This window comes from Hordeum vulgare, chromosome 5H, assembly GCF_904849725.1.
Source record: "Hordeum vulgare subsp. vulgare chromosome 5H, MorexV3_pseudomolecules_assembly, whole genome shotgun sequence".
Taxonomy (NCBI): Eukaryota; Viridiplantae; Streptophyta; class Magnoliopsida; order Poales; family Poaceae; genus Hordeum; species Hordeum vulgare.
Window position 1 is genome coordinate 558028916 of NC_058522.1, and position 9608 is coordinate 558038523.

Below are 9608 nucleotides of genomic sequence, written 5' to 3' on the forward strand. Positions count from 1 at the left end.
CGGGCGTGCCCAAGCACGCCCGTGCCGGATTTGTCCAACCCGGTTATAGATGCTCTTACGATTTTTTTGGCTTCAAATTTTTACTCGTGGTGTTCTTTTCTGATTTCACACCATTTTTGCCTTTCCCTCCGTTATCTTCCGCCAATAGCGACTAATTTTGGTCAAAAGAAAATAAGTGCGGGCACTTGATTACCTTGGCCCACCGGTGATACGAATCAATCATGAAGACTCAAAACAGGTCTCGCGAGGAGGTAACAGCGCCACCAAAATCGGGAACCCCCCCGCCCCCATATCAACACAGTTCCCTTCCTCATCTCGTAGGATCAATATCTTGAGCAGATCGATCATGGCATGCCCACCCTTAGCAACCTCGTAGCTGGCCATCAACTGGGATGGAAACCAGATCAATTCCCACCCCGGATTCATAGAAACTCAAGGTAAATACTAGTACGATTTGAAGATTTTGCCTCCTCTCCCTTGTTTTAGATCTGTCCCTTTTATGGTTTCTAATTACTCTTTTCTTTTGTGAGCTTGATAGTGCACACCAAGTGTTTGATAGTTGTCCTTGTTACTGGTTCAGAATTTTTGGGGCCCTTCAGATAGAAGGGGTTGTTTCTGATTCTTCTTCTATAAGGTTAGACCTTTCCTATACTGGATTGAAATTAGCTTTTTAGGTTTTATTCAGTAGTGCCCTGACGCTTATTTGTTTTGGGCTTCGTAGGTTCACTAAACATAAGAGGTGGCTTAAATCTGGTGACTTACAAGGTGTCCGGTGTGGACGTGCCCAATATTTCAATCTAGTTGTACACCATTACTGTCTAGGTGAGTTCAATCTCTCATAGAATTTCTTTATGGAACTCCAATTTTTACCGACTATCCTATTCTGGTTGGGTAGTACAGTTGGTTAGTTCTTGCTAACATTTTGGAGTTGACCACCTAGCATAGTTTCTTTCTTTTTTCCTGTGTGTGCAGATGTTTGCGATCTTGTAATTTTCTTATTGTTATCATATTATAATATGGCCGGGGTGAAGTGGTATCTTGGTCGTACCTATGGACAAGTTGCAGTAAGTATCTTGTCGACTAGTGAGGCCCCAATAAAATGTTAATTTTGTTATGAATATCAGAACATGATCTCCAGCAGCACAACTACATGTCCAATCTACAGAACAACACACTTGTTCTGAAAATGAATGTTAGTGAACAACCATGTGAATGATGGTGAAAACATATGTATACTTTCCAACACATGGGATCTCGTTATGGCCCCATGACTTGAGAATAACATATCATCAGCCTAGCTATTATGCTTGTGCATGAACGAAACCTCTTTTTTTTAGGATAAAATAAATATATCAAAAATCAGCCATCAGGGTTACAATCTGATTGTAGAATTTCTTTCAGGTCCAAAGGAACTTCTGCCATGAAGAAAAAAATCACTAGATGTTCTAACCAAGTCAGCAAGGCTATGTGCCAGCTTACTCTGCTTTCTACTCACCCATCCAATCTGAAACGAACTCAAAGAGTTCAGGACAGCCTGAATGTCATTGACTATGGAGAAAAGACTGGATTGGTTATGGATGCCAGGTTCCAATGCTTTGGCCAGAGCCATACAGTCTAGCTCCACCAAAATTGCCCCATTAAAAAATCTAGATAACTCTCTCAGACTGGTCAAGAGAGCCAACCCCTTAGCTTCTTCCACACTAGCGCGCATACTAATGCAGCGCCCCGTGGAAAAGAAAGGTTGTCCTTGAGAGTTTCGGACAACAGTCCCCATCGTACTTGATCAAGAAGCACCGAGGTAGGATGCGTCAGAATTCAGTTTTATAATTCCAGTACGAGGGGGCATCCACTTCGAGAAAACAAGGATAGGAGGGTGCAGGCGTCTATACTGAAAAAAATAGCACGCTATATCGCCGCTAATAGCATGCTACAGCATATATAGAATTGATTCGCTAAATTGATCAATGTACAATATCTCGTTAATAGCACGCTAATAGCATATTTTTAGGGGCGACAGTATTTTGTATAGCGCGCTATTTTTTTCATTGCGTCTATCCCTAAAATGGTTGCTGCAGTTTTGGTGAATCTCATTTTTCGGGAACAACTGGAAGTTACGAATTTCCTCTTTGAACGGTATCAAAAAAAGACACCGAGCCTGATTTAGATACGTTGCCAATACTGTGACCAATATTATCCCATAAGAACCACGCTCTCCCCAAGATGCGAAGGAATTTTGTTCGGGTGTCTTGTTTACATGCATTAAGGTAGACAGTTAAACTATTACTATTGAAAGACAGCTACATTTTATTCATAGTAATGTTCCCAATAATGAAAACATAACAAAAAATGGGGTCATCGGAAGATGTACGATATGGAGTCTCCTTTTGTTACTTCCTGCTTTTCTTATACACCCTATGAACAAAATAATGGACCCCTTGCAAATTTACATTTCAGAGTAATGATTATTAGTTCATCGTTTTCACTATGAAATTTGAATCACTTGATGTATTCCTAGTACCTCCACGGTATGGAATGAGTTGCTATTTGATTTGATAAGGAATAAATGTGGCTAGACTTAATTTTGTTGATTGTAGGGGCAAAAATTACTTAAAAATATGATTCTTTGAGTTGAAATCTGAATTAATCGTCTTCATATCTATGGGAGTGACTGTCATAAGGTCGAGTAGAACTACAGAATTGTTGGCTTTGAATCGCTGGATCAAATCACCCGGGAGACACACAGCGTACAAAGCTAGCTAGATAAGCTAGCAAGGAGGCAGCTTGATGGATTCTGCCAGCCAGGCTTGTACGTGTTGTATAACCGGCAACTCTCGACGTAACTAGCGACAGAAAGATACGATGAAAGCTGGATTGAGGAGACTACTTTTGCGGTGCGTAACTTACACCTTTTTAGATTTTACTCTACGTATATAAAGGGATACAAGGACTTGCCGCGTCCAACACGATGCCGACTCGGTTGGCAACCAACACAACGCAGCCCGGACTCGTACAACAACCAGTCCAGTTTACAACTCTTTCTACTATTCTACGTTTAGACTCAACTAGGTTAATTACCACATTCACCTCTTTAACCTTGTTGCTTTGTCTCCAGTGCTTGCACTCCGACTTTCTTCCTCATCTCGATGAACTTCTTCGACCGAGGGACTTGGTGAAAATATCGGCAAGCTGGTCCTTCGTATTCACGTGCAGAACTTCTATCATCCCTTCCTCAACGCACTCCCGGATGTGGTGAAACCGGGTGTCTATGTGCTTGCTCCTTTCGTGATGAACTGGATTTTTGCACAATGAGATTGCAGCTTGGTTGTCGATCTTCAATGATACCTTCTGCACCTCCCGCTTTGCAAGAATAGCTAGAGTCTTCTCAGCCAAACTGCTTGACAAGCAGCCGTGCTTGCCTCTATGTATTCTGCCTCGCGTGAAGACAGTGCCACCACCTTTTGCTTCTGAGAATTCCAGCTAATCGGATTCGGGCCAAGGTAGAAAACCATGCCCGTTGTGCTTTTTCGGTCATCAACATCACCTGCCATGTCACTATCTGAATATCCACGAAGGATCAATCCTTCCTTTCCCTTTTTGCACGTGCAACCAAGATTAATGGTGCCTTTCACATAGCGTAAGATTTGATTGAACGCGCTCATGTGCTCGGTTGTCGGATTCTCCATGAAACGACTCACGATCCCGACTGAATAAGCCAAGTCAGGTCGGGTATGCACCAAATATCTTAGGCTGCCCACAACGCTTCGATACATTGTGGTGTCCACCGGCGGATTTGAGCTTCGCTTGCTCAACTTGTGACGCTGGTCCATTGGAACTTGTGTCTCGTAGCAATCTGACATGCCACACTTTTCCAATAACTTGACCGCGTAGGCCGATTGACATAGGGAAATCTCTCCGGAGCTTTGCTTCACTTCGATGCCCAAGTAATAGCTGAGTAATCCCAGATCACTCATGCTAAACTTGTTCTTCATTTGCGCCTTGAAACGTTCAATTTCTTGTACGCTATCTCCGGTGATAATCAGATCGTCGACATAAACTCCAACTAGCAGGTTTGAGCCTTTGGAGTTCTTTGTATAGACTGCGTGCTCGAGAGGACATCTCTTGAACCCGAGCGAGACCAGACTTCGGTCTAACTTTGAGTTCCAAGCTCTTGGCGCTTGCTTCAACCCGTAAAGTGCCTTCTTGAGCTTGTAAACTTTTCCTTCTTCGCCTTTCTTCTCGTAGCCGAGGGGTTGTTCCACGTACACTTCTTCTGTGAGATCGCCGTTGAGGAAAGCGGATTTAACATCCATATGATGAACCTTCCAATCCTCTTGTGCTGCCAAAGCTAGGAGCACTCTCACCGTCTCGATTCGAGCAACCGGTGCAAACACCTCATCATAGTCAACTCCTTGACGTTGAACGTAGCCCTTTGCAACGAGTCTTGCCTTGTACTTCACAATGGCACCCTGCGTGTCCTTCTTTAACTTGTAAACCCACTTCAAACCTATCGCCTTTTCGTTTGGAGGTCGGGTTACCAAATTCCACGTGCCATTGCTCTCAATCGCCTTCATCTCCTCATCCATGGCGTGCGTCCAACTACGACTTTTGCTCGCCTCTACGAAGTTCGTCGGCTCCTCAACTCCGAACAGACATAGTCCGGAGTACTCGAGCGTAACTGGCTTTGTGTACTTGTAGACTTTCTTGAGGGTCTTGTAGCGACGAGGCCCTGAGGAGTCCGTTGTGGCTTGCGAAGGAGGCGACACAAATTGTGTTGGTGTTGATGCATTTGAGGAAGATGGCTGAGACCCTGGTGTGTCATCGACATCCGTGTCGTCGGCGTAGTCGTCGTGACCGTGACCATCATCTTGATTGTCGTCGTCACTATGTGCCTTGTTGTTGATGTTGTCGTCGAGATCTCCGCCTGTGTCGTGCGCGGCGTTGTCGCTATCTCCTTGCGACCTATGCGCGTCGTCGTCGGTGTCGGCACCATGATGATCACTACCATTGTGGTCACCTTGGTTGGGCGTCTTGCCAACCACCTGGACATCCTCCGCTGCATCATCATCAGTTGGAAATTCAACCGTGAATATGTTACCGTTTGGAGCATTGTCGGCTGCTGCACTCCAATTCCACGCTTTGTTTTCTTCAAACACGACGTCGCGTGAAATCCATAGACGCTTGGTTTGTGGATCATAGAAGCGGTATGCCTTGGTGCCGGAACTCCTCTCGTATCCGATGAACACCATCTTGGTGCTACGATCGACAAGCTTTGAGAGATGCGGCTCCGCCGTCTTCACATGTGCCACACGCCCGAACGTCCGTAGATGAGACACATTTGGCTTACGTCCGTAAATTGCTTCATACGGAGTCTTGCCGACCACCGCCTTCGTTGGAGCCCGGTTGAGAAGATAGACCGCCGTCGAGACAGCTTCTCCCCAAAAAGTCCCCGGCAGGTTCTTGCTCTTGAGTAAACTCCTTGCCATGTCAACGACGGTTCGATTGCGCCTTTCAACGACCCCATTCTGCTGCGGCGTGTAAGGTGCCGTGAGGAACCTCTTTATGCCAATCTTCTCGCAGTAGTCGTTGAACTTATTCGACGTAAACTCTCCGCCGCGATCTGTCCGTAGAGCGCGAACCTTCAGCTTGTGTTCCATCTCTGTTGCAGCCTTGGCACCGCCGCTGCCGGACTTGACCGACTCAGCGTCGCTGTCCGTCATCGTAGATCGTAGATCGTAGAGGCTCTAGATACCAATTGTTGGCTTTGAATCGCTGGATCAAATCACCCGGGAGACACACATCGTACAAAGCTAGCTAGATAAGCTAGCAAGGAGGCAGCTTGATGGATTCTGCCAGTACAACCGAAAGCGAGGCTTGTACGTGTTGTATAACCGGCAACTCTCGACGTAACTAGCGACAGAAAGATACGATGAAAGCTAGATTGAGGAGACTACTTTTGCGGTGCGTAACTTACACCTTTTCAGATTTTACTCTACGTATATAAAGGGATACAAGGACTTGCCGCGTCCAACACGATGCCGACTCGGTTGGCAACCAACACAGCGCAGCCCGGACTCGTACAACAACCAGTCCGGTTTACAACTCTTTCTACTATTCTACGTTTAGACTCAACTAGGTTAATTACCACATAATTTATCAATTGTCGTCTTTTACATAATTTATTTGAACTTTTGGTCATTGTCATGTTGTAGCAGATATGGAATGGACAAGAATTTCAGTGCACAGCAAGGGGAAATATATTGTGCTGCACATAAGATATATTTCTCTTACCATATACAATGTGTTCAAAATATGTAACTCCAATGGTTATGTATCTATCGGTCATCTTGCTATTAGAATGTTGTTCAAAACAAAGAAACTTTGCTTGAGAATGTTAGTGCATGCCAGGACCAAAAAACTTCTATTGCAAACAAGCTGGTATCTTTTCAAAATCACATACAAATTTTGTTCAAAATATACTGCTACCTTGTTTATTACTTCTTCTTTGCTATCAGAAGTTGTCCTGGACAAAAAACAACAAAAGGTGCTAATACATGCAATAAGAGTGCTTCAAGTGGTTCGCTGGTTTTGATGGGTGCCACTAAACTACTTGTAAGAGTGCTCAAATTCATTTCATATGTCCCCCTGTTATGTTTTTGTTTTTTCATATGGTAACTTTTATTTTTCTCAGCATTCTTGAATGCCTGAAAAATCATAACAAGGACGTAGCTCTAGCTACAATTGTAAGTTCTGAAGCTAAATTTAAACTTGATGGCCCTGAAATTAATAATGAATTTTGGGTAGTGCATGTCGTTATGGCACTCGTGGAAACTAAAATTTTTGTACAAAGTCGCAAAAACTGCAATACTCTCGGTAATGCAGAAAAGCAAAGATTTTATGGCCTTCAAACTTTGTATGTGACTAATATCTTACCTTCATTACTACTTGCATCTTGTCAATGCATTGTGTGCTAACGGTTTATTTTGTTATCTTGTTTGTAGATTCAAAAGATAAATGGATGACTACATGGCTGTGTGGCAATTATATATACTGCAATGATGATATCGATGTTTTGTTTCATGATAATGATGATGATGATGATGTTGATGATGATGATGATGATGATGGATGCTTTTAGTTTGAGTTATGTTGTAGGGATGATATTCTTGTTGAATGTTGTTACTCAGTTAATTTTTAGTTAAGTTGTATGGATGTTGATGGATGCTTTGAGTTTAAGTTTTGATGTCAATAAAATAGTTAGATTGTGCATCATATTTGGATGATGTCCCTCTTGTAATATCCCTCTTGTAATATCCACTGTTGTAATTCAATATTTTTTTATCTAATATATGATTTCTTCTTTTCGTGAGTATATTGTCTTGTTTTTTCCTCACTTGAAATACATAATTATCACCTTTACATGGAGAAGTAATTTAATTGCAACCAATATATATTATAATAATATTATTATTCATACTGTATATGTACCAACAATTGAAGTGTTGGAAAATCTCCGTTGCCGAGCAATGCGATTTTGATTCCTCTACGTCAATACCAACACATAAAACTGTTGCAGAAGTTCGTGTTATTTGTTGTAGTCTTGCAACACTCCCTTTTACCAACGGCAGTATAAGCGTTGCATTATGCACTAGCAACACTGGATAAGGCTACGCATCTCAAAGCGTTGGTAAAGACACTAGCAACGCATATTTGGACGTTTAGATATGGAAAAAGGCGTTGTTATAGGAGGGTTCCTGTTGTAGTGGGTGTTTACTTTAACTTTGATGGTGGATGCCAGTGACGGAGATATGTTATCCTATTTGAAAATGCCCAAACAAGATATGTGTTGTTGAAGTGTTGTCCAGTTTTAATTTGCTATGTTATATTGTAGTATCTATGTACTCCTCTCATATTTGAATTTCAAACATGCAAAAACATGACATTGTACTATCCATCTATTGTGTTAACTTGCATTGTGCTGGTATTTATCATTTGTAAAATATATCTCAGTTTTCGCTGTTATGAGAATGTTATATGCATGGTTTCCTGTTAAATCTAAAGTCTTGCAAGAAATTTTGATTGTTATGAGAATTTTATATTCACGAATTCACATGATTATGTTTCTAACTTCTCATAATTTTTTATTTGCAGATGCTGGCCTTCATTCTTTAAAAGTTGGGTTTATAGGAGCTCCTCCTCCTCAACTATGCCAAGATGGCAGCGACACAATGCCGGTCGAGGACGTCGGCGTGTAGTCGCTGTTGGGGAACGTCGCATGGGAAACAAAAAATTTTCTACGCGCATGAAGACCTATCATGGTGATGTCCATCTACGAGAGGGGATTTCCGATCTACGTACCCTTGTAGATCGCACAGCAGAAGCGTTAGTGAACGCGGTTGATGTAGTGGAACGTCCTCACGTCCCTCGATCCGCCCCGCAAAACGTCCCACGAACCGTCCCGCGATCCGTCCCATGATCTAGTGCCGAACGGACCGCACCTCCGCGTTCAGCACACATACAGCTCGACGATGATCTCGGCCTTCTTGATCCAGCAAGAGAGACGGAGAGGTAGATGAGTTCTCCGGCAGCGTGACGGCGCTCCGGAGGTTGGTGGTGATCTAATCTCAGCAGGGCTCCGCCCGAGCTCCGCAGAAACGCGATCTAGAGGTAAAACCATGGAGGTATGTGGTCGGGCTGCCGTGGTAAAAGTTGTCTCAAATCAGCCCTAATACCTCAGTATATATAGGAGGGAGGGGGAGGGAAGAGGCAGCCTCAAACCCTCAAGGTTTGGCCGAAATTGGAGGTGGAGGAGTCCTACTCCAATCCTACTTGGAGTAGAATTCCACCTTCCCACTTGGAAACTCTTTCCACCTTGTGTTTTTTCCTTCTCAAACCTTATGGGCCTTAGTGGGAACTTATTCCAGCCCACTAGGAGCTGGTTTATCTCTTCCCATAGCCCATGAGACCCCTTGGGGCGTGATACCCCTCCCGATGGTCCACGGCACCCCTCCCGGCACTCTCGTTACACTACCGATGAGCCCAAAACTTTTCCGGTGACCAAAACAGGACTTCCTATATATCAATCTTTATCTCCAGACCATCCCGGAGCTCCTCGTGACGTCCTGGATCTCATCCGGGACTCCGAACAACATTCGGTAACCAACCATATAACTCAAATACGCATAAAACAACGTCGAACCTTAAGTGTGCAGACCCTGCGGGTTCGAGAACTATGTAGACATGACCCGAGTGACTCCTGGGTCAATATCCAATTGCGGGACCTGGATGCCCATATTGGATCCTACATATTCTACGAAGATCTTATCGTTTGAAACTTAGTGCCAAGGATTCATATAATCCCGTATCTCATTCCCTTTGTCCTTCGGTATGTTACTTGCCCGAGATTCGATCGTCAGTATCCGCATACCTATTTCAATCTCGTTTACTAGAAAGTCTCTTTACTCGTTCCGTAATACAAGATCCCGCAACTTATACTAAGTCACATTGCTTGCAAGGCTTGTATGTGATGTTGTATTACCGAGTGGGCCCCGAGATACCTCTCCGTCACACGGAGTGACAAATCCCAGTCTCAATCCATACTAACTCAACGA

General features: G+C 43.6%; 1 long non-coding RNA gene across 1 annotated transcript; it reads left to right on the forward strand.

Moving 5' to 3' along the window:
- Positions 1-381: 381 nt before the first annotated feature.
- Positions 382-7234, forward strand: LOC123452927. The gene is made up of 5 exons (XR_006632669.1): positions 382-437; positions 539-634; positions 722-822; positions 6213-6609; positions 6999-7234. It is a non-coding gene; the product is annotated as an uncharacterized LOC123452927 (long non-coding RNA).
- The last annotated feature ends 2374 nt before the right edge of the window (positions 7235-9608 follow it).